At 37.5% G+C, this 26,225-nt stretch overlaps 1 protein-coding gene across 2 annotated transcripts in view; it reads left to right on the forward strand.

Moving 5' to 3' along the window:
• The window catches only part of FAM172A (family with sequence similarity 172 member A), a 434,833-nt gene that overhangs the window by 91,501 nt on the left and 317,107 nt on the right, over positions 1 to 26,225 (forward strand). The window lies entirely within an intron of this gene.

Raw genomic sequence — 26,225 nt, forward strand, 5'->3', positions numbered from 1 at the left:
TCTTTGGCAGAATGAAATCTACTTTTAAAATGTCTTGAACTGTATTCAAAATGAATGGTTATGTTCTCATACTCTGAGAAAAAATTTACCTCTGAACTTCAATTCAAATTGTGATCATACCTATTTTGATATTGTCATACATGACTGATAATAATTAACACTTGGGTTTGCAAAAATTATATTTTATCTAAGTAGGAATCTAGGGTGGTTTTTTTTTTGGCAGAATGGTCTTTGTTGAATTTCTAGAATATCTGTATTCTTATTGTGTAGTTTTCATCCATGGAGAAACTGTATAATTAATGTCTGTGCAAAAAGATATGGGGAGGGATGCCTAGGTGGTCAGTTGGTTGAGCATGTGCTTTCAGTTAAGTCATGATCTCAGGGTCCTGGGATTAAGTGCTGCATCCTGCATCCCACATTGGGCTCCTTGCTCAGTGGGGAGCGTGCTTCTCCCTCTCCCTGACGCTTCCCCTACTTGTGCTCTCTCTCTCTCTCTGACAAATAAATAAATAAATATCTCTAAAAAAATAAAAAGAAAGAGATAGGGAAATAACTGCTTTATATTACAGACTTCATTAAAAGTTCATCTTGTCATGCATAAGAAAAACCTTAGCTGAAAGTAATAAATCTAATTAAATATATTATATTTTTGGTAGTTATCCACTTTACTTCCTCTTTTGGCTGTTAGCTATGCCACTTTGTTTTCCTTTACTATTGATTGCTTTGGGGTTTACAATATGCATCCCTAACTTTCCACAGTTTATCTTCAAATAAAATTATATCACTTCACATATAATGTGAGAGCCTCATAACATTGTGGTTCCATTTCTTCCTATATGTGCGTTTCCATCTGGAGTCATTTTCTTTAGCATAAGGATTATTTTATAATATTTCTAGTACCAGTCTGCTGCCAGTTAATTTTCTTGATTTCTATTTGTCCAGAAAGGGCTTTATTTTGCCTTCGTTATTGAAGGATAGCTTCACTGTATGTAGATTTCCAGGTGATTGGGTATTTTTTTTTTTTCTTGTATTATTTTCAGTGTTTCCTTGTGCCTGGGTGGCTCAGTGGGTTAAAGCCTCTGCCTTTGGCTCAGGTCATGATCCCAGGGTCCTGGGATGAAGCCCCGCATCAGGCTCTTTGCTCAGCAGGGAGCCTGCTTACCCCTTTCTCTTTGCCTGCCTCTCTGCTTACTTGTGATCTCTGTCTGTCAAATAAATAAATAAAATCTTTAAAAAAAATAAAAATAAAAAAAAGTGTTCCTTATTTTCTTTTGGCTTATGTTGCTTCTTTTGAGAAGTGGTTTTTCTTATCTTTGATCCCTTCAATATAATATATTGTTTTCTCTGTATGCTTTTGAGGCTTTCTCTTTATCACAGGGTCTCAGCAGTTTGGTTATGAATGTGCCTTGGGGTTCTTTCTGGTTATATTCTTTGTTGAGCTTCTTGGATATGTGGGTTTATAGTTTTTATCAACTCTGAAAGATGATGTTCCATTATTTTTTCAAATATTTCTTCTTTCCTCTTTCTCACTTCCTGTACTTCAATTACATGTATGTTAAACTACTTGTCATTGTCTCAAAGGGTACTGAAGCGCTGTTCATTTTTTCCTTCTTTTCTCTCATTTTGGATAGCGTTTATTGCTGTATCTTCACATTCCCTCATCTACTCTTCCAGTATTTAATTTCCTGTTAAATTTACACATTGAATTCCTTATTTCTGATACTGTATTTTTCATTTCTCTGTAGCACCTTGTTTTTTTTCCTGTTTCTTAATTATATTTATGTTTTCCTTTACATCCTTGAATGTTTTTACAGTAACTTATTTAATGTACTTGCCTCCTAGTTTCATCATTTCTAGATCTATTTTCATTGACTGATTTTTCCCCCCATTAATGGATCACACATTCCCTTTTCTGTGAATGTCTGTAGTGATTTGTATTGCATGGTGGATATTATAAACATTATATCAGTGAGTGGATATTGTTGTCTCCCTTTAAAGAACATTATATTTATTTTGGCAGCCATTAAGTTTGTTGTGGAGCAGCTTGATCAGTTACAGATTTGTTTTTTAGCTTTGCTAAGGTGGATCTAGAGTAGTTCTTACTCTAGTGATATTTTAGCTCTCTTCTGAGGTTTTATGCTCCTTGGGTCACTACTGACCCCAGGTATTCAGGGAAGCCTTTTCACTGGGACTGGCTTTAACTCAGATGTCTTCAAGACCTTTAAAAGCTTTTGAAATTGTTAACCTTTAAACTTTCCAGTGGTTTTTTTCCCAGTAGTTTTCTTTGGTTTCTAGGTAGTTTCTACCTGTGCATATACAGCTTAGCCTAAGATGTAAAGAAGCTCCATGTTGATTTCTTGAGCTCCTTTTCTCCGTCAGTCCCTTATGTTGGATATTTTGCCTGCAAATTTCAGCTGCCTCATTTTCCCTAAACTTGAATCTCTTTCTCCAGAACTTGTTAAGGCCACTGGGTTCTGCTTGGGTTTTATCGTACCTGGGTCGCAGCCTAGAAATTGCCTTCAGGTGGAAAGCTGAAGTAATTATGGGACTCATCTCCCTTGTTTACTTTTCTCTTAGGGATCATAGGTTTGTACCATGTATTTCCCCACTGTTTGAAAACAATTTAATATTTTTCATACAGTTGTCTACTTGTTTATACCAAAAAGGCAAATCCAAATACCAGTAATTCCACTGGGGCTATAAGTTGAAATCTAACTTTTTTTTTTTTTTTTTGCTTTTAGTTGGAGAAACAGGAGAATGGGAGGAAACTGGTTTCTCCTGTGTCCCTCAGTGAGAGTAATTATGAAAGAGAGTATCTCTTGACTTAAGAGAGGCCATCTTTCTTAGAGATTTTATTTATTTGTTTGACAGACAGAGATCACAAGTAGGCAGAGAGGCAGACAGAGAGAGGAGGAAGCAGGCTTCCTGCTGAGCAGAGAGCCCAATGAGGGGCTCCATCCCAGGACGCTGAGATCATGAGCTGAGCCGAAGGCAGAAGCTTTAACCCACCTAGCTACCCAGGCACCCCAAGATAGGCCATCTTTCTTAGAACAGTGATTCCCAGTAGAATCTACATTATTATGTCCAACAGAATTGTCTTCTTTTCTAGACTTTCTTGTTAGATTGTTAAAGCCCTCTATGTGGGAAGGTAAATGGAGACTGGTGAAAATAGTATTGTTTTGATTCCTACTATCACTGCAGGGAATACTTATCTTGTTTTGAAAAAGAAATAAATAGGGATAGTGTTAATCCATAATGTAGTTGCTGATACTATCTCAGTTTTACAAATTACTTGAAGATTTCAGATGGCATAACAAAGGCTGCTCTGAGTTTATTAGTGTACTTGGTTTTTTTGTGTGTTTTTGTTTTGTTTTGCTAACTACAGTGTAGTCTTATTTTTTTGTAAGTGGTTTTCATTCAATAGAGTAAATATAGCAATTTTATTATTTGCATATGCAATATCCAATGTATAGTTTGCTTCTTTTTTTATATATATATATATAGTTTGCTTCTTTTTTTGGCTTTCTCATACCTGTTATTAAACTGTATTAATCTACATGTGAACTGTAATGTGTTTACTTGAGTATGCTGATAAAAATTGGCACAGAGTCATTCAAATATGCCTGTTTGCCTTTGCAGTTGGTTTTATAAATATCTACTTCAACAGAGTGACAAGGACAGAAGAAAAGTTCATGAAAAATTAGTGGGATTCTTTACCCCGATGACACAGTGATTGTATTGTCCTGAATACCTGAGTTCAGGAACCATGGAATCTTTATTCTTCTTGTTTTTGAAACATAGACAACTGATATTAAGAGAAGCAGGGAAAATTGGGGCACCTGGGTGGCTCAGTCATTGGGTGTCTGCCTTTGGCTTGGGTCGTGGTGCCGGGGTCCTGGGATTGGGCCCCGCATCTGGCTCCTTGCTCGGCGGGAAACCTGCTGCTCCCTCTCCGCTCTCCCTCTGCTTGTGTTCCCTCTCTTGCTGTGTCTCTGTCAAATAAATTAAAACCTTAAAAAAAAAATAAGGCAGGGAAAATTGGGCTCTAACGTTTCATCTCAAATCATCTGAATATGCCTAATAGTAAAACTAAAATCATATAAATTTGTATAGCCATAAAAGTAATCTAGAGCTCTGCTTTTAATAGTGTACATCTCAGAAAAGATATGGCTTAGGACAATTTTTCCTTTTGAGCCCACGGTATTGCTTATTGTGGGAAGTTCTGCAGGCTCCGAGTGATAATGCTTAGGCCAGGGATTCTTTTTTTTTTTAAAGATTTTATTTATTTATTTCACAGGCAGAGATCACAAGTAGGCAGAGAGGCAGACAGAGAGAGAAGAAGAAGCAGGCTTCCTGCTGAGCAGAGAGCCCAACACGGGGCTCAATCCCAGGACCCTGGGACCATGACCTGAGCCGAAGGCAGAGGCTTTAACCCACTAAGCCACCCAGGCGCCCCTTAGGCCAGGGATTCTTAAACCAAAAGGGATAGGAATGACTGGGTAGGATATGTGAACCTCATGGGATAAAAATCACATGTTTCTTGGGACACCTGGGTGACTCGGTTGAGTGTCTGCCTTTGGCTCAGGTCATGAACCCAGGGTGCTGGGATCAAGTCCTGCCTTGGGCTCCTTGCTCAGTGGGAATCCTGCTTCTCCCTCTGCCTATAGCATCCCCTGCTTGTGCACTCTCTCTCACACACACACAAATAAATAAATAAAATCTTAAAAAAAAAAAAAAGATTACATCTTTCTTTTACTAACCTCTAAACTAAATGTCATTTCATTATGAATGTGGACAAAACGTAGTATTAGCAGTCTTTTGACTGTATTGACTTTGTAACATAGGAGATGCAGTGTATCATGTAAGTTCAGAAAATAGATTCTAGACTTCAGAAAAGGCAAATTGCCTATATTTAAATCCGACTCTATTACTTATTTAGCTATGTGACCATGGACAGGTTACATAATCATTTAAATGCTGTGGTTTCCTCCTTTACTGTATAGAGTTGTTGTGAAGATTAAAGAGTGAAGATTTGTTGAAGGAACTTACATTAGTGTGAATGTTATGCATATGTTTGCTATTATTATTACTTTTTATTAAAAAATATTTCCTTTACATAGGTTAGGCCCTAGACGTTCAGCCTGAGACAGATTTATATGGTTGAAAGATAAAAGTCTGAAGGCAAAGACAGATTTTGGAAAAGATGTATCATTAATGATCTAAGTGTTAGAAAGGAGGAATGCAAGATTCTTAGCTGTGTGTTGTGGGTAGATTGGGGGCCAGGCAAGGAAGATGTTAAACTGAATAAGCAATAAATGGAAAGAGGAATCCAAGCAAAGCAACAGTGTTTGCAAAGGTTGTGAGCTGGAAAAGATCCTGATATATTTGAAAACTTAAAGTCATTGTGACTACACAAGACAAAAAATGAAGAAATAGAATGCTATAAATGAAACTTGAGAGGTAGGCCAGGGCCAGGTCTAATAGGACATTGCACAATTTAAGTACTGGGGTCTTACCCTAATAATACTGGGAATTTATCATATTTACATTTTTAAATGAGTAATAGGTCTGCTAACAGGAGGTAGGATCTGAAGGAAGTATTAAATACAGCAGAAGGAAGCTACAGAAACAATCCAAGGGGGAGATATTTACCTTTTGATAACTACAGTGGACAGTAGACATGAGGAAATGTGGAGAAATTCCACCATCCATTTGAGGGATTTGATGATTGATTGTAGGTTGAAGATGAAGAAGAATGGCTCAAGACATTTTTGTAGCTTGAGAAGTTAGGTGCATGATGGTGTCATTTGTGGTATTGATGAACATACTGGAGGAATGTGCCAGGGGAAAATAGGTATCTAAAACATGTATAGTTGGATTTACTTTGAATGTAGTCAGTTTGAGGTGCCCGTGAAATCTCTAGGAGATATCAGTAGTTAGGTGAATACATTTACAAATCTATTGCTCTGGTAAGCTGTTTAAGAATCTGGTTATTGGAGAAAAGATGGCATAAAATAAGGAGAACTCTTCTTTTGAAGAGGTAAAAGGAAAGTGTGAGAGCATCTGAGCTGAAGCTGATCTAAATGAAGGACAGCTAGGAATACAGACTAGAACTCCAGGGAATGCTAATGGAAGATTGGAGGAATGAATTTTATTTCAAAGATATGCTGAAAAAGCAGTTACTTCAAAAGACTAAAGATTAGAATGTACCCACTGATGGTGATGTATAAAAGCTTTTAAGAGGGAAAATAGGGATGAGATGGAGACAATTTTAGTGAAATTTAAGAAGTAGCTCTCACTTAAGAGGACATGCACCTGGGGTAAATCTGCTTTAGTTCTAATTAAACAGCTCATTGCCATTTCATAGTCTCTTTAATGTAAAGATGCAAGAGAACCTTTTTAGATTTAACCAAACTGACATTATTGAATAATATTAAACTTTAATTATTTAGAAATTATATGTTTTTTTCCTTCTTCCATCTCTCCCTCTTGTCCAACCCTCCGTCCCCCGACCCTTTCCTAGGAGGGAGCTATGATGGAATGTAGAGTTTGGATAAATGGGGCTTTAAGAGGGGGAAAGTGTTGTTTTTTAAATAGTTAGGTGACATACTGGGTAGATCTTTATTTTAAATGATTCTCAGTCCCAGTGTAATAGTTGACCCTTGAATAACACAGGTTTGAATTATGCAGGTCCACCACAGATTTTTTTTTTAGTAAATACAGTATAGTACTGTAAATGTATTTTCTCTTCCTTTTGATTTTCTTAATATGTTCTTTTTTCTCACATACCTTATTGTAAGTATATATGTATATATATTCTTATGTACAAAATATATATAACATGCAACGTATTGTTATTTAACTGACTACATTATTTATTAGTAAGGCTTTCAGTCAAAAGTAGGATGTAATTAGTTAAGTTTTGAGGGAATAGAAGTTATATGCAGAGTTTCAAGTGTGCTGTATTACTTATAGTTCTTGATAAACTGAAAAACCATATGTTTGCAAGCACTACCCATTGTTTTTCATTCACTCATTTTTCATATATTGCTTATCTACAGTGTGGTTGATGCTAAAATAAAGTAGGATATAATTCTTGCTTTTAAGATGCTCACTTCAGTGGATAAATGAGAATGTGAGATAATCAAGATGGAACACTAAATACCATAATAAAGGTAGAGTTCATTGGCAGAATAAGTCAAAATGTAAAGTAGGAGGTAGCATTTGAATTGAGTTTTGGAGAATTAAAGATTAATGGAGGAAGTTAAGAGAATTTGAGAATTTTAGGTGGGAGATAAACACTGGCTCAAACTTAGCAAACTCTAAGACTTACTCCATTGAGTCCTTGATTTTGACAAGCAATAAAGGATGAAAATTATACCCATAGAATATAGTTGTGGTCCTGTCATAACATTTCAAGAAATTATAATGTTTTGATGAAAGCAAATTGTTGTTACCCTATTAGTCGTCTGCCACATTTCAATTGAAATACTTGTGAAAATAGATGCAGTGTCAGTAGCACCTGAAGTAGGAATATGAACAGTTTAGGAAACTTTAAAATAACGTTTTGTTTGGATATAATTTCACACTTACAGGAAAGTTGCATAATTTTAAGGAATCATGTATATTATATGATTTTTTTCTGAACCATTTGAGAGTAAGTTGGAAACATCATACCCTTTACACCAGTACATTTGTGTATATTTTTTAAGAACAACTACATTCTCTTGAACATAACTATAGTACAGTTATCAAAATCAGGAAATGTTATATTGATTTAATATAATACAATCTATAAACCACATTTAATTTTGTTAATTGTCACATAATATACTTAATAGCTAATACTGTTCAAGTCCAAGGTCATATCCAGGTTCATACACTGCATTTAATTGTTGTTGTCCTTTTTTTCTCTTTTAATCTGGAATCATTCTTTAGCCTTTCTTTATATTTCTAGACTATGACATTTTTTGAGGAGTTTGTAGAATGACCTTCAGTTTGATTTTGTCATATGTATTCTCATGATTACATTCAGGTTATGTATTTTTTTTTCAATTTATTTATTTTCAGGAAAACAGTATTCATTATTTTTTCACCACACCCAGTACTCCATGCAATCCATGCCTTCTATAATACCCACCACCTGGTACCCCAACCTCCCACCCCCCCACCACTTCAAACCCCTCAGATTGTTTTTCAGAGTCCATAGTCTCTTGTGGTTCACCTCCCCATCCAATTTACCCCAACTCCCTTCTCCTCTCTAACACCCCTTGTTCTCCATGCTATTTGTTATGCTCCACAAATAAGTGAAACCATATGATAACTGACTCTCTCTGCTTGACTTATTTCACTCAGCATAATCTCTTCCAGTCCTGTCCATGTTGCTACAAAAGTTGGGTATTCATCCTTTCTGATGGAGGCATAATACTCCATAGTGTATATGGACCACATCTTCCTTATCCATTCGTCCATTGAAGGGCATCTTGGTTCTTTCCATAGTTTGGTGACCGTGGCCATTGCTGCTATGAACATTGGGGTACAGATGGCCCTTCTTTTCACAACATCTGTATCTTTGGGGTAGATACCCAGGAGTGCAATTGCAGGGTCATAGGGAAGCTCTATTTTTAATTTCTTGAGGAATCTCCACACTGTTCTCCAAAGAGGCTGCACCAACTTGCATTCCCACCAACAGTGTAAGAGGGTTCCCCTTTCTCCACATCCTCTCCAACACATGTTGTTTCCTGTTTTGTTAATTTTGGCCATTCTAACTGGTGTAAGGTGATATCTCAATGTGGTTTTAATTTGAATCCCCCTGAGGGCTAATGATGATGAACATTTTTTCATGTGTCTGATAGCCATTTGTATGCCTTGATTGGAAAAGTGTCTGTTCATATGTTCTGCCCATTTTTTGATATGTTTGCCTGTTTTGTGTGTGTTGAGTTTGAGGAGTTCATTATAGATCCTGGATATCAAACTTTTATCTGTACTGTCATTTGCAAATATCTTCTCCCATTCCGTGGGTTGCCTCTTTGTTTTTTTGACTGTTTCCTTTGCTGTGCAGAAGCTTTTGATTTTGATGAAGTCCCAGAAGTTTATTTTCGCTTTTGTTTCCTTTGCCTTTGGAGACGTATCTTGAAAGAAGTTGCTGTGGCTGATATCGAAGAGATTACTGCCTATGTTCTCCTCTAGGATTCTGATGGATTCCTGTCTCACGCTGAGGTCTTTTCTCCATTTTGAGTTTATCTTTGTGTACGGTGTAAGAGAATGGTCGAGTTTCATTCTTCTACCTATAGCTGTCCAGTTTTCACAGCACCATTTATTGAAGAGGCTGTCTTTTTTCCACTGTATATTTTTTCCTGTTTTGTCGAAGATTAATTGACCATAGAGTTGAGGGTCCATATCTGGGCTCTCTACTCTGTTCCACTGGTCTATGCGTCTGTTTTTATGCCAGTATCATGCTGTCTTGGTGATCACAGCTTTGTAATAAAGCTTGAAATCAGGTAACATGATGCCGCCAGCTTTATTTTTGTTTTTCAACATTTCCTTAGCGATTCGGGGTCTCTTCTGATTCCATACAAATTTTAGGATTATTTGCTCCAGCTCTTTGAAGAATGCCGGTGGAATTTTGATCGGAATGGCATTAAAAGTATAGATTGCTCTAGGCAGTATAGACATTTTAACAATGTTTATTCTTCCGATCCAAGAGCATGGAATGGTCTTCCATCTATTTGGTCTTCTTCAATTTCTTTCATGAGTGTTCTGTAGTTCCTCGAGTACAGATCCTTTACCTCTTTGGTTAGGTTTATTCCCAGGTATCTTACGGTTCTTGGTGCTATAGTAAATGGAATCGATTCTCTAATTTCCCTTTTTGTATTTTCTTTGTTAGTGTATAAGAAAACCACTGATTTCTGCACATTGACTTTGTATCCTGCCACGTTGCTGAATTGCTGTATGAGTTCTAGTAGTTTGGGGGCGGAGTCTTTTGGGTTTTCCATATAAAGAATCATGTCATCTGCGAAGAGAGAGAGTTTGACTTCTTCATTACCAATTTGGATACCTTTTATTTCTCTCTGTTGTCTGATTGCTGTTGCTAGGACTTCTAATACTATGTTGAACAAGAGGGGTGAAAGTGGGCATCCTTGTCTTGTTCCTGATCTCAATGGGAAGGCTGAAAGCTTTTTCCCATTGAGGATGATATTTGCTGTGGGTCTTTCATAGATAGATTTGATGAGGCTCAGGAATGTTCCCTCTATCCCTATACTTTGAAGCGTTTTAATCAGGAACGGATGCTGGAGTTTGTCAAATGCTTTTTCTGCATCAATTGAGAGGACCATGTGGTTCTTCTCTCTTCTCATATTAATTTGTTGTATCACATTGACTGATTTGCGAATGTTGGACCATCCTTGTAGCCCAGGGATGAATCCCACCCGATCATGGTGGATAATCTTTTTAATGTGCTGTTGGATCCTGTTGGCTAGGATCTTGTTGAGAATCTTAGCATCCATATTCATCAGTGATATTGGTCTAAAATTCTCCTTTTTGGTGCGTTCTTTGCCTGGTTTGGGGATCAGGGTAATGCTGGCTTCATAGAAAGAGTCTGGAAGTTTTCCTTCTGCTTCAATTTTTTGAAACAGCTTCAGGGGAATAGGTGTTATTTCTTCTTGGAAGGTTTGGTAGAATTCCCCAGGGAATCCGTCAGGTCCTGGGCTCTTGTTTTTTGGGAGGTTTTTGATCACTGCTTCAATCTCGTTATTAGATATCGGTCTATTCGGGTTGTCGATTTCTTCCTGGTTCAATGTTGGTAGTTTATATTTTTCCAGGAATGCATCCATTTCATCTAGGTTGCTAAGCTTATTGGCATATAACTGTTGATAATAACTTCTGATTATTGTTTCCACTTCCTTGGTGTTAGTTGTGATCTCTCCCTTTTCATTCATAATTTTATGAATTTGGGCTTTCTCTCTTTTCTTTTGGATTAGTGTGGCCAATGGTTTATCGATCTTATTAATTCTTTCAAAAAACCAGCTTCCAGTTTCATTGATACGTTCTACTGTATCTCTGGTTTCTACCTCATTGATCTCAGCTCTAATCTTGATGATTTCCCTTCTTATGTGTGGAGTTGGTTTGATTTGTTGTTGATTCTCCAGTTCTTTAAGGTGTAGAGACAGCTGTTGTGTTCTAGATTTTTCAATTTTTTTGAGGGAGGCTTGGATGGCTATGTATTTTCACCTTAGGACCGCCTTTGCCGTATCCCATAGGTTTTGGACTGAAGTGTCTTCATTCTCATTGGTTTCCATGAATTGTTTCAGTTCTTCTTTGATCTCTTGGTTGATCCAAGCATTCTTAAGCAAGGTGGTCTTTAGCTTCCAGGTGTTTGAGTTCCTTCTGAACTTTTCCTTGTGATTGAGCTCCATTTTCAAAGCATTGTGATCTGAGAATATGCAGGGAATAATCTCAGTCTTTTGGTATTGGTTGAGTCCTGATTTGTGACCCAGTATGTGGTCTATTCTGGAGAAGGTTCCATGTGCACCCGAGAAGAATGAGTATTCTGTTGTTTTAGAGTGGAATGTTCTGTATATATCTATGAGGTCCATCTGATACAATGTGTCATTCAAGCTCTTGTTTCTTTATTGATTTTCTGCTTCGATGATCTGTCTAATTCTGAAAGAGGCGTGTTAAGATCTCCTACGATTAGTGTATTCATATCAATATGACTCTTTATCTTGATTAACAGTTTTCTTAAGTAATTGGCTGCTCCCATATTGGGAGCATAGATATTTACAATTGTTAGATCATCTTGGTGGATAGTCCCTTTAAGGATTATGTAGTGTTTTTCTGTATCTCTGACTACAGTCTTTAGTTTGAAGTCTAATTTATCTGATATGAGAATCGCCACCCCAGCCTTCTTTTGAGGCCCATTGGCATGAAAGATGCTTCTCCATCCCTTCGCTTTCAGTCTGCATGTATCTTTAGGTTCAAAATGGGTCTCTTGTAGACAACATATGGATGGGTCCTGTCGTTTTATCCAATCTGCAACCCTGTGCCGTTTTATGGGTGCATTTAGGCCATTCACATTGAGAGTGATTATTGATAGATACGTTTTTATTGCCATCGAGTTACCTTTGAAGTCTTTCTGTAGACTGTCTCTATATTTCTGTTCAATGCTATTCTTGGGATTTTTCCTCTTTTATAGAACCCCCCTTAATATTTCCTGCAGTGTCGGCTTGGTGGTTGCATAGTCTTTTAAGCCTTGCTGGTCTTGAAAACTCTTTATCTCTCCATCCATTTTGAATGTCAGTCTTGCTGGATAAAGTATTCTTGGCTGCATGTTCTTCTCATTTAGTGCCCTGAATATATCTTGCCAGCCTCTTCTGGCTTGCCAGGTCTCTGTGGACAGGTCTGACGTTATTCTGATGGGCTTCCCTCTGTAAGTAAGGAGCCTCTTTGCCCTGGCGGCTTTCAAGAGATTATACCTGCAATTATAATTCCTCAATTTGACTATCAGGTGTCGTGATGTTTTTTTGGAATGTATAATCTTGGGTGGAGACCGTTCAGCCTCTAGTACATGAACTCTCCTTCCATTCGCGAGATTGGGAAAATTTTCATGAAGGACTTGTTCCACTATATCTTCTAGACTTCTTTCTTTCTCCTCCCTTTCAGGGATTCCAATAATTCTGATGTTGGAACGCTTCATGGCATCATTTATTTCCCTGATTCCGTTTTCGTGGTTTCTGAGCTGTTTGTTCAAGGCTTCCTCCTGATCCTTTCTCTCTATCTGTTTGTCTTCCAGATCACTAATTCTATCTTCTGTCTCAGTTACCCTAGCTTTGAGAGAGTTTAGATTGTATTGGAACTCATTGAGAGCACTGTGGACCTCCTCCCTGGTAGCTTTAAGCTCCGCCCTAACATTGTGAACATCCTGTCTGGTCGCTTTCAGTTCGGCCCTAATCAATTCTGTTCGGTCATCCATGGCTTTCTCCAACCTAGCTATTGCCTGGATAATTGTTAGCCTGAATTCTCTTTCCGACATATTGTCTATGTTGATAGCCGTTAGCTATGTTGCAGAAGGTCCATCCTCTGTATTTTTCTTCTGTTGGGCATTCCTCCTCCTAGTCATTTTGGTGGGAGATGACTGAACAGATGTAGCTGGGTGTATCAACTCTGGTGCAGTCAAGGTGCACCCTGGAACACTTCTGAGCAATCAGGATTCCCCACCCAAACAAGAAACAAAAGAAAAGAAAAAGAAAAAGAAAAAAAAAGAGAGAGAGAGAGACAGGAAAGAAAGGGAAGATGAAAAAGAAGGTTCAGCCCAGATGGGCCCCAAGGTAAGATTTATGAAGTAGACAAACAAAAAGAGATAAAAAGACTGATACAAGTATATGACAAGAGAATAAAATATATATATATATGCAAATAAAGAAAGAACCTCGTCAAAAAGAACCACAAGTGTAAAATTTATATGCTATCAGGACAAACACAAAAAACACAGAAACACTGGTGGAAGAAGATGGGAGAGTTCTTATAAATTCTCGGTGTGTGCGAGGAAGGTTGTTTTGATCCTTCCTGGATGTATCTTGATATCTTTGTTAAAGAACTCAACTTTCCTAAGATAAAGGGGATTAAAAATTGGTTTACCTATAGGGTAGTATTGATTGGGGAAAGGGGATTACTTTGAAGTTTAACTCTATATGAATATTAGAGGATAAAAATAAAAAGGAATAAACTAGACTAAACTAAACTAAAATTTTAAAAAAGGAATTCAAAAAATAAAAATGCAAAAGAAAAACATAGGTGTATGTATCAAAAAGTTCAGGTTAGAAAGGTATTATGAGTTTGATGTACTGTACAACTCGCTGTGATGGTAAATAGGTTAAAAAAATTACCTATGTGTAAAAAATATATATATATGAACCGGAATAGTGGGAACGAGTGAACAATACAAGTTTTCCTATGAAGTAGTGGTTGTTCTCTTGTAGTCCTTTTTTTTTTTTTTTCTTGATTTGTTTTCTGGGGGAGGGGCCTGCCACATGGGTTGTCAGTCAATGATGTTTCCTGAGTTAAGTCCTCCCGCCCCCCTCAAGGGGGTGGGCTCTGAGGAATCTGGGTTTTTTTCAGTCTTTTGTTCTCTGGCGGTATTTATGCTTGTTCACTTTTTTTTTCTCTCATCTTGACTATCTTTGATGGTTCCTGTAGTATTAGAGGAAAGAAGCCTCAGTCTGGGTGCAGGACCTGAATAAGTTCCCCCTTGGCCGCCGGCAGAGCAGGTTCCAAGTTGCAGACCCTGGGGGCCCAGGATCTTTTGCTCATACCCAAAGCCAAGGCAGTGGCAGCTGTCTGGGAGCTCCCGACCACCAGAGAGGTTCCAAGCAGCAATCGCACACTGAGATTTTGCTGCTGGCCTGGGCTGGGAGTGCCCGGCTTGCGAGCACCTCTTTTCAGAGGCGGCTATGGGTCAGGTGCGCGTCTGGGGCACTGAGAACGGGGCGCTGGTCCGTAAGCCCCAGGCTGGGTTTTTGTGCACCTCTGTCGGGGGAAGAGTTTTGGGCACGCGGTTTAGGCTTTGAGACAATGGCACGGGTCAAAGAGCACGGGCTGGGCCCTTTGTAACTCAGGGGAGCATGAGGGACGTGCGCGCATATTTCAAGCTTTGTGGTAGGGCTAGTGTGCGTTCTGCCGACCGGCGTGGCTCCCATCCCCTCACAGGAGCCAGAACCAACGCATTCTCGGGCGGGCTGGCGGCTTAGGGACCAGGGGCTGGTTACTCCGCCGCACTCTCTCTGCCTCCCCGCCGGGGACGCTGTCTGGGACCGGGGACTTAAGCCCCTGGCCCTAGCTGCCCCAATTCCCACAATTTACCCCCACGATCCTTTGCTCTTTTAGAGTGCTTTCAACCAGTCTCCAAGTTACTGCTGGTCCCCAGACGCAGGGCACCCTTGCTCGTATTGGGGTATTACTTTCCAACCGGTCGCCTCTGGTGTCTCCCTCCCCCTTTTGTTTATCTTCCGATATCAGTCCCCCTTCCCATTCCGCTTTACCTGCCCACTGGCGTCTTCTGCCCCTGTAGAGATCCAGACGTGTATAATTCTGATCTCAGGCTGATTTCATGGGTGATCAGAGTTCTTTGGTAGGTAATCAGCTCACTTTGGGGTACCGGCTGAAAAGGCGCCTCCTCCTACTCCCCCGCCATCTTGTCCCACCCAGGTTATGTATTTTTGACAGAAATACCCTAGAAATGACTTTTTGTCCTCAATGCATGATATCAAGAGTACATGATTTTGAATGAATAAATATAGTCAATAATACTGTAGTAACTTTATGTATGGTGACAGATGTTCAGTAGACATAATGGTACACATTTCATAATATATATAAATGTTGAGTCACTATGTCGTACAGCTGACACTAATATTTTATGTCAACTACATTTAAATGTTAAAAAGTACATTTTTTGTTCAAATATTGGTGATGTCTGTCGCATCATACCATATATTATTTTTATTTTCCTCTTTGTAATTAATAGGTACTTTTTTGGCAGGTACTTGAGCCTGTTCTTTTCAGAAACTCACCCTATTAATTTTAGCAGCCGTTGATTTTTTTTTAATTCCATTATGTCTTCTATATATGTTAGTTGGTATTCTACATAAGAAAGAGCTTTCTCTTTTTTTAAAATTTCATTCATTCAGTTGTTTATATCATTTTAGACTCATAGATTCTTATTTTATTCAGTGAAGTCGTATGATATATTGCCATCCTCATTTTAATGCCTAAATTATCCCAAATTTCACCAGAAGAATTTTTCTCAAGCAGTTTTTTGTGTTATTTTAACATTTCTTCACTGCTGTTTCAGTATTTTCTTAATTCTTGGTACAAAAAATCTCCCCTTTTTTTCACATTTCTAGTTGCTGCGCTCCAAGCCCTGAATTCACCTTTTCTCTTAACAATCCATGGTTCCTCGTAGTGGAGAATGGCACATAAAACCCAAGCCTCTGAATCAACCCTCTCTCCAATGAGCTCCAGTTACCATTATTGAAAAAGTGTTTACATATGCGTACAAATATAAATACACTGTATACACACCAAGGTCTGTGCATTAGTGACTTTGTCATTGCTTCTAGGCCCTCAACAACCTGTTCATATCTGTACATATACATTCATATATATTCTTAGTTTATTCTCTGTAGATAGGTAAATATGGAAATTAATAAAATATAGGGGTGTGTGTGTGTGTACGCATAAGTGCTTATACACTCACATAAATACCTATATCCATCTTATCTATATAGATGGATATATATATTTTTAAATAAGTATTGAAATATATGAGCTATATACACACAGAGACACACAACAAGTGTAAGAATATATACTGATAATGAACAAGAAATCAAAGCTCAGGTGAGGCCCTGAGGCAGAATAATGAGATCTTACAGAAGGGAGAACTGTAGGTAATTTCTTTATACGAAGCTCTTATTGCATTCCTCAAATCACAACCTAAAAAACTGAAGGAGATGACTTTTCTTTGAGATGGCCAAGACTCTCCTACCCACTTCCTTGGACAGTAACATGAAATTGATGCTGAATTATTCTTCTAGCACTGAAAAGTGACTCAGTGTTTTGTATCTATGTCTGACGGTGTAGAGATAGTAATTAAGAAGGAGTGAAGGCTGGAAGGTCTATAGGGATGTCATACTCTGGGAACTATAAAATTTCACTCAGATTTTCTGACAGTGGAAGTAATACAGATGCTCAGATTATCCAGTAGTAAAGTTCAGTCTCATAGTAACATGAGCATGCTTTGGAATCAGCCATGCTGGATTTTAGCTGCAGTATTTTTGTAGATATACAGCAGATAAAATATTACAAAAAGCCCAAATTAAACAGTATATTATTCATTATTAGTCACTCTTATTCACTTTAAAATCTAAGAACACCATGTGTATTGTATTAAATATTTTATTCTGAAATGTATGAGACTGAGACATCCTCAGAAAGAATTGGGAGGATAAATGAATAATCAGCTGAGTTACAGGGTTCAGAGTCCAGAGTGCTAACCATTACACCATGGAACCCCGCCCTTGAGTTACAGGGTTCTCTTTTAGGCTTGCTTCTGCTATTTCAATAATGAATATTTGGAAAAAGTTAAAAATCAACAAAATTTTGTTGAGCACCTTCTTCCACTTGCTTTTGTTTGAACTACAATTAAGTGCAAGCTATACTCTTTATTCTCAAGGAATGTAATCAAGTAAAGGAAATAAGACTAAATGAGACATTATTCTGAGTTGGTAAAAGATTCAGGAAATACATTGAGTCCTCAAGAAAATTAATAAAACAAAATCTACACCTAGACATGGTAGTGAATCTGCAGTCCATAAAAGACATAGGAAATGCTGTAAAAGAAACCAAAGAACAAAGCCTGATTACCTACAAGCTCAATTAGATCTAACTGATAGCAAAAGTATTAGCTACAACCATGGAAACTAAAAAACACCCAGAGAAAATAACTATTAATCTGGAATTGTATGCCCAAATAAAGCTGTCCTTATTCAGCCCTGAAAGTAAAAGTTATACTATGTGCATGTTCCTAACATTCCCTTTCAGGGATAACATGTTCTAAGTCAAGTCGTTGCTCATACCTGAAATCTCCTACCAATAGTACTTTGAAGAAAAAAAAGAGTAAGACTGGTTTCTTTTCCTTCTTTTTTCTTTTTTTTTTTTTGAGATTTTATTTATTTATTTGACATAGAGAGAGAGATCACAAGTAGTCAGAGAGGCAGGCAGAGGGGGTGGGAAGCAGGCTCTCCGCTGAGCATAGAGCCCAATGTGGGGCTCCATCCCAGGACCCTGAGATCATGACCTGAGCTGAAGGCAGAAGCTTTAACCCACTGAGCCACCCAGGCGCCCCATAAGACTGGTTTCTTAAAAGCCGTGGAGTTTCTACATTTTAAGAAAACTTTTACTGGGGCGCCTGGATGGCTCAGTGGGTTAAAGCCTCTGCCTTCGGCTCAGGTCATGATCTCAGGGTCTTGAGATCGAGCCCCACATCGGGCTCTTTGCTCAGCAGGGAGCCTGCTTCCCCCCTCTCTCTGCCTGCTGCTCTGCCTACTTGTGATCTGTCCCTCTCTCTGTCAAATAAATAAACAAAATCTTTAAAAAAAAAATTTACTGTTTTTATTCTTTTTTAGTTTAGCGAACACATGTCTTCTCCATTGTGGTCTCTTCTGTACCTTTAATTGTGATTTTTGTTTTGTCAGTCTTCAGGTTGATTTTTGGGGTACTTAGGATGATTTTATAGTTATTTAATTGTGTTCATGGGACTATACAAACCTAATGTTCTTCTAGTCCGCCACCGTCTTCGTCAAAACACCCCTGTCATGGAGTTTTTTAAATGCTATTTTTTGTTAATAAGTGAAGTGGAACTGAGTAACACAAAATAGATATAATTTAGTATAGATTGTGTTAAAAGCAAAAATCTGTCTCCAAAATATTATCAAACCTCCAATATGGCAAAACCTGATAATATCAAACTTTGTTTACACTTGTGATACATTTATGAGTCAGACTTTTTTTCTTTTTAAGATTTTACTTATTCATTTGAGAGTGAGAGACATAGAGTATAACCAGGGGGAGAGGCACAGGGAGAGGGAGAAGCAAGAGAGCAAGAAGCTGAGAGCCCAACATGGGGCTTGATCCCAGGACTTACAGATCATGACCTGAGCCAAAGGCAGACTCTTAACCATCTGAACCAGCCAGGTGCCCCTATAAGTCAGATTTCTGTACTGACTCCTCTTGGTTTATTTGTGAAATGAGAGTTTCCTAATAAGCAGATGAGTAATATGAAAAGGAGATGCTTAGGTAGAACTAAGCTATTTTCAACTGTTCTGTGAATATCTGTTTAATAAAAATAACTTGTACATAATCATTTTGAGCAGAGAACTGAGAATAAACTATTGCTTCACTATACCAATTACAAATGATTTTTTTTTTAAGATTTTATTTAGTTATTTGTCAGAGAGAGAGGGAGAGAGAGCAAGCACAGGCAGACAGAGAGGCAGGCAGAGGCAGAGGGAGAAGCAGGCTCCCTGCCGAGCAAGGAGCCCGATGTGGGACTCGATCCCAGGACGCTGGGATCATGACCTGAGCCGAAGGCAGCTGCTCAACCAACTGAGCCACCCAGGCGTCCCTCATTCTGTCAGTTAGAACTAGGTTGCTACCAGGTTGATTATCCTAAGGTTCTTTAAAAGGTGTTCCTTTTTAAAATGTTTTAAAGTTCATCTTTTACTAATTCAGGTAGGTAGGTTATTTAGTCTAATTCCTGAGATTTTTTTCTTTCATTGGAAGAGGCATAGAATTTCATGGTTATAGTTAAATCTAAGAATTTTTCTTTCAGTTCAGTTTATTTACCTTTATACCCCAAATCAGGATATTCTTAGCATTTAGGTGTTCTCTTTAGGGGTAGATATAACTAACAATTTATGAATTTTGTTGTTTTTTGGGCGCCTGGGTGGCTCAGTGGGTTAAGCCCCTGCCTTCGGCTCAGGTCATGATCTCAGGGTCCTGGGATCGAGCCCCACATCAGGCTCTCTGCTCAGCGGGGAGCCTGCTTCCTCCTCTCTCTCTCTGCCTGCGCCTCTGCCTACTTGTGATCTCTCTCTGTCAGATAAATGAATTTTGTTGTTTTTTGTTTTGGGCTAAAGTTCTTACTCTCCTAATAGGCCCAATAGAGAAGTTTGTATCTTACCTTGTAAATGAAGTTGTGAAATAAAAACTGTTACTTCTCTTGGTATATCAGGCCAATTTTAGTTTCTTGCTAATGAGAGGATTTCCTTCAGAGTAAGAAAGAATGAAAGCCTTATAATCTAGTAGTAAAGTGAACTTTTTATTTAATTAAAATATTTATATTAATTCTCTTTTATCTATCTTGTCATAGCTCTTGTCATATATATCTTGTCATCTCAATTCTTGAATCCAGTTCCAAAAGGGTCTGAAGTACTCTCTGGGAGGCTTCTTAGTATCACCCTCTCCCCACCAGTCACCTTAAATTTTAATCTGCTAGAATAATTTCAGTGCTTTTGTAGGCGTAAAGAGTATCAGTGTTTGCTTCTTATTTAATTAAGGAACAGAAATAATGCTGAAATGTATGAGATATATGATAAGCATGCAACAATTGCTCAATAAATGTCTAAAATAAATTTACTGCAGAGTGAACATACCCCTTCTGTTGGAAGTACTCCACTGAGAACGGATTTTTTTATCAGTTTTCATTTTCCTTCTTTCTGTAGTCTATTTCTTTGATCATCTTTCCTGACTTTGTTAAAATTTTCTTTAATTCCGAGACTGAGAAACTCTGAGCTAGAAAAAAAAGCTCAGCTAGACCCTAATTCCTTAGAGGATATTATTCTATTAGTAGCCAAGGGCTCTATTTCTTTGAATATATAATCTCAAAATTACTTTTCTATCTCTTCCATTGTGGTTTCATTAAAAAAAAATCCAAGAAAATTATCAGTAGTAATTATTTTCTTTCCAGTGTTTCTTTCAAATTACAGTATACTGTTTCCCAGGTAATGCAATTACTTTATAACAGAGTATTCTCAGTTTCTTCCTCCCATAATCTATAACCTGGCTGTCATTCATTTTACTTTTGTTTATTTATTTGACAGAGAGAGGGACAGATCACAAGTAGGCAGAGCAGCAGGCAGAGAGAGGGGGGAAGCAGGCTCCCTGCTGAGCAAAGAGCCCGATGTGGGGCTCGATCTCAAGACCCTGAGATCATGACCTGAGCCGAAGGCAGAGGCTTTAACCCACTGAGCCATCCAGGCGCCCCAGTAAAAGTTTTCTTAAAATGTAGAAACTCCATGGCTTTTAAGAAACCAGTCTTACGGGGCGCCTGGGTGGCTCAGCGGGTTAAAATAAAATAATACAGTTTACCTTTATTTGTTCTTTATTTTGTACTATTCCTTTCTTTATATACATCCAAATTTTTGACCTATATAAGTTCTTTCTCTTTGAATAATTTCTTTAACAGTTTTTGCAAGGCAGATCTGCAGAAAAAATTTCTCAACCTTTTTTTTGTCTGAGACTGTCTTATTTCTCTTCCACATTTGAAGGGTGATTCTACTGGATACAGAATTTTAGACCAGTGGGTTTTTTCTTTCAACACTGAATATTTCGGCCCACTGTCTTCTTGCTTGCATTGTTCTTTTTTTTGTTTAAAAAATTTTTTTTTATTTAAACTCAACTGGTTAACATATAGTGTATTACTTGTTTCAGGGGTACTGGTCTGTGATTCATCAGTCCCATATAATACCCAGGGCTCATGACAACACATACCCTCCCCAATGTCATCACCCAGTTACTCCATCCTTCCACCCCTCCACCCCTCCAGCAACCCTCAGTTTATTTCCTATGATTAAGAGTCTGTTATATTTTGTCTCCCTGTCTGGTTTTGTCTTGTTTCATGTTTGCATCGTTTCTAAGAGAAATGTGACATAATTCTTGTTTTCCTCTGTAACGAAATTCCCACACTACCCTCCCCCACACTTCTTCAAATACCCCCTGTCCCTCCTCTGGCTTTTTTCCAGATTTTCTCTTTGTATTTGGTTTTATGCAATTTTAATATCATAGACGTAGGTATTGTTTTTGGTATTTATCCTGTTTGGAGTTCTCTGTACTACTTAGATTTGTGATTTTGTGTCTGTCATTACCTTTGGGAAATTCTCAGCCATTATTACTTGACAGAATTCCTCTGTTCCTTTCTCTTTCATCTTCTTCTGGTATTCACATTTTATACACATTAAATCTGTTAAAATTGTCCCACAATTCTCAGATATTCTATTCCATTTTTTCATTCTTTTCTTCTCTTTACATTTATATTTTAGAAGTGTCTATTGACATGTCTTAAAACTATGATTATTTTTTCCCCCCTTGGCCATGTCCATTCTACTGATGGGTGCATCAAAGGCATTCTTCATTTTTAAAAAAATTTTATTTATTTATTTGAAAGAATGAGAGAGAACACATGTGAGGGGGGAGGGGCAGAGGGAGAAAGAGAAGCAGACTCCTTGCTGAGTTGGGAGTCCTGTGTAGGGCTTGATCCCAGGACCCTGAGATCATGACCTGAGCCAAAGGCAGACACTTAACCAACTGAGCCACCCAGGTACCCGCATTCCTCATTTTTGTTATGTGTTGTTGATTTAGTATTTTCTTTCTTAGAGTTTCCGTCTCTCTGCCTGCATACTTACTTATTCTTGTATATTGTTGATTTTTCCCAATAAATTCTTAAATGTGTTAATCATAGTTATTTTAAATTCCAAGTCTGATAATTCTGAATTTCTGCCAAACTGAGTCTGTTTCTGATGCTTGATTTATCTTATCAGACCATTTTGTTTTGCCTTTTGGTATGGTTGGTAATTTATTGTTCAAAGCTAGACATAATGTATTGGGAGAAAGGAACTTCAGTAGATGAGTGGTTAGTTTCAGGTCTTATGTTTATCTGGCAAGGAATTAGACTGTGTTTACTATTTGCTATAGCTCTGCCGTCCAAGGCTAAAATCTCCTCTGTTTAGTTTTGTCTCCCTTACTGTCTTTGAGTTTTTCTAGAAACCTTAAATAGGGTGTGAGTCCTACAGTTCTTATGCGCTTCCCTGTTATTTTATAGGAACACTAATGATGTGGTGGTAATATGGGGAGGTGTGGGAGGAAATGTTCTATACTCCTATCATTAGGTCTTATTCCTTTAGTGAGCCCCAACTGGGCATTTCCCTTTCCTCATGTCAGTTAAGCTCTGGTAAAATAGTTTCTTTTATGGGCAGGCCTTATTAAGTAGTACAGAGGGTCGAGAATATTTCAAAATGGTTACTTTTCCCCTCCCACTCCTGGAAGCAGGAAAGGATTTTTCTCTTTTTTTCACAGGGAGAACCTGGTGGGATTCATGGAAATAAAATTAGGAAACGTTTGGGAGATCTGTCTTTAAGGCTGTATGTACCTCCTATTAATTTTTAATTCTTAAGCTAGTCCACACTGGCCCTGAGCAGTTAATCACTTACGGTTTAAGGTGTTCTCTCCACAGTACTACCTTCTACCTACTACTTCTGCACCTGGGCTTTTGCTTCTTCTAAGCCCCAAGCCTCTGTATCTGCCTGTTTATTTTTCCAGTTTTCAGGACAGTAGTTTGCTCTTCGACCTCATTTCTCTGATAGACTAAGAGAGTTGTTGATTTTTAGTTCAGTTTTTTTTTTTTCTTTTTGTGAGGACGGTAGTGACTCCAAGTTCTTTGTATGTTGGACAAGAAACTAGAAGTTGATATTATTAGAATGAAGATTTTACTTTAAAGCATGCTTTGTCTCTTAAGCCTTGTATGAACTTGCCTAGAAACAATGTTTCTGGTGAATATTTGAACACAGATGACATTTAGACAGATTTTTTTTTATCCCCTTTTGAAATTATCGTTGATTTTTTTTAAATGCAGAGTATAATCCCATGTAAGCAAGACAGTGAATCCTTGATGCTTTCTTTTTAAAACTTGATTCAGCTATTAGAAAAGATTTTTTTAATCTCTTTTTAAAGATTTAAAAAAAAAGACACTTTTCTCCCTCAAAACATGTAGACAGGATGAATAGTGAGGAGAATTTGTGTAGCATGTGTAACTCCCTTCAATGTACTAGATACTCTTCTCTGTGGCTTCAAGGAAGAGTAGAGGTAGGATACCCAAATTATAATATTCCAAGGCTAGTCAGGTAACAGAAAGATGAATGATACGAAATTCATGTATTACATGATGCTATTTAGTCACATCCAGAAGAGTATAAAGATAGTTCACTTCATCCTATCTTGGTAGTGTTGAGATGAGGTATGAAAAGTTGCCTGAAACAGTTGACATGTAATGGGGGCTAAGAGAAAATTCAAGGTAGCAGAATTGCTGGAGACAGAGGGTTTAGTCTATGCTTGTTTTTCTTCTACAGTCAGGAATTAGAGAGCGAGGTAAATTGGGCAAGTTATGTAGTGTTTCTCCAACTCTACTGATGTATGGTTTTATTAGTTGGTATGATATTTTGTGAAGACATTTGCCCAATAATGTATTTTGAAACCAAACGTAAGCAGTTTTTGAATCTTTTTCTATTATAATGTACTATGAAAGTTGAGAATTAACTATAATAAATTAAGTTTGATTGGTTTTATTATTGCTTTAAATATGAGGATATTTTATGATTTCATAGGTAATAGGAAATTTTCAGAAGTGATAAGCCACTCGTTTTAGCTAATCTCATTTAGTTAGGTCATTTTTCTTCAACTGGCAGGCCATTATACAACTTCACACATATTTTTATTGGATCCTACATATTTTTAGTGTATTTTTTCAGGTTTAAACTACCACTACTTTCTGGTGAAGGTATAATGAACATAATTTTAACTACTACATTAAGATATAGAATACTATTTGATTAGTAACTATTAGATTATTGCCTCATTCTAGTGTAGTGTTGTAGCATTTGAAATTATCATTACTAGCCAAGATAAAGCTATTCTAGCATGCATCCAATACATGCTTTCTAAAATGAATGAATACATATACATAGAAGAAAGAATTTTGGGCTTCTTAAAGAAAGTTATTTCTATTTTATTTTTATTTTTTTTAATTTTTATTTTATTTTATTTTATTTTAAGATTTTATTTATTTATTTGACAGACAGAGATCACAAGCAGGCAGAGAGGCAGGCAGAGAGAGAGGAGGAAGCAGGCTTCCTGCTGAGTAGGGAGCTGGATGCGGGGCTCCATCCCAGGATCCTGAGATCACGACCTGAGCCGAAGGCAGCGGCTTAACCCACTGAGCCACCCAGGCGCCCCGAGAATCTATTTTAGATTACAGAATACAGCACCAAAGCAATTGACATCTTAATTTTCTTTAAAAAAAAATCATCTTCTGATTTTGTTTTATAAAATTTGACTTTTAATTATGTTGCTGCTAAAATTACTCTCAGATATTATGCATAGATGATTAAAGACAGTTTTGCAGAGAGCAACACTTCTTAAAATGACCATTAAAATCTATTAAATCATTGCTTTCCCTTGGTATCTCTTTCTTCACTTTCTTTGCCTTCCTTCACAGATATAATGCATTAGCTTTCCAGTTTTGCTATTACAAATTACTATAATTTCAGTGGCTAAAAGCCACACAAATATATTATCTCACAATTCTACAGGTCAGAAGCCCAGTATGATTGTCACCAGACTGAGATCGAGGTATGCATAGGCTATGTTCCTTTTTGGAGACTCTAGGAGAGAATCTATTTCTTATTTGAGTTGTTGGCAGAATTCAGTTCTTTGTAAATACAGGACTGAGGACTTGTTTTCTAACTGGTTGTTAAATGGTTAGCCCACCTTTTAAAGGCTCATTGTCTCCTTCCTCCAGCTGCAAAACCAGGGATGACCATTCAGGGCCATTTCACTTTGCATCCCTTTGTTTGTCTGTGATCTTCTAGTTTTAAAAAATTAAAAGATTAGATTTGGCCAGTTTGGGTAATCCAGGATAATCTCCCCATCTTTGGTCCTTAACCTTAATCATATTTGTATAATTTCTTTTACCATGTAACATAACATACGGATAGGTTTCAGGAGTCAGAATGTGGACGTATTTGGGGAACTATGTTTCTGCCTGCTAGAAATTGACTATAAATTGCTATAAATTGATGCCTAACTTTGTTGGATTAATTTTCCTTTTTTGTGTAGAATACCTCTGACTTTTTCCTCCTTGATTCAGTAAATACAAACGAGGTGTTGGGATTCAGTCCAGATAGTATTGTATCAAGTACAATTCCTATATGGAAATTGTAGGGGAAAACAGATTCTAGAAATACTGAAAAAAGAAAATATGGTTTCAGAGTACTGCTTTGAAGAAACAGGAGGTCCTTGTATATTTTTGCAAGTTTATTTTAACTGGCCCTAATTTTTAGTATTAAGATTCATAGTTATTAAAATAACAGCAAGAAGTAAGCCAGATTCTCCTAATTTAGTATTAAAACATTTCAGTTATAAAATAAATAAGCACTAGGGATATGATGTACAACATGATGACCACAGTTAATATTGCTGTAGGATACACAGTAAAGTTTGGAAAAGAATAAATCCTGAGAGTTCCCAACACAAAACGAAATTTCTTTCCTTTTTTTTCCTTTTTTCTTTTCTTTCTGTTTTATCTATGTAAGAAGATGGACGTTAGCTGAATCTGTTGT

The sequence above is a fragment of the Neovison vison genome, chromosome 1 (assembly GCF_020171115.1).
Source record: "Neovison vison isolate M4711 chromosome 1, ASM_NN_V1, whole genome shotgun sequence".
NCBI classification, from domain to species: Eukaryota; Metazoa; Chordata; class Mammalia; order Carnivora; family Mustelidae; genus Neogale; species Neogale vison.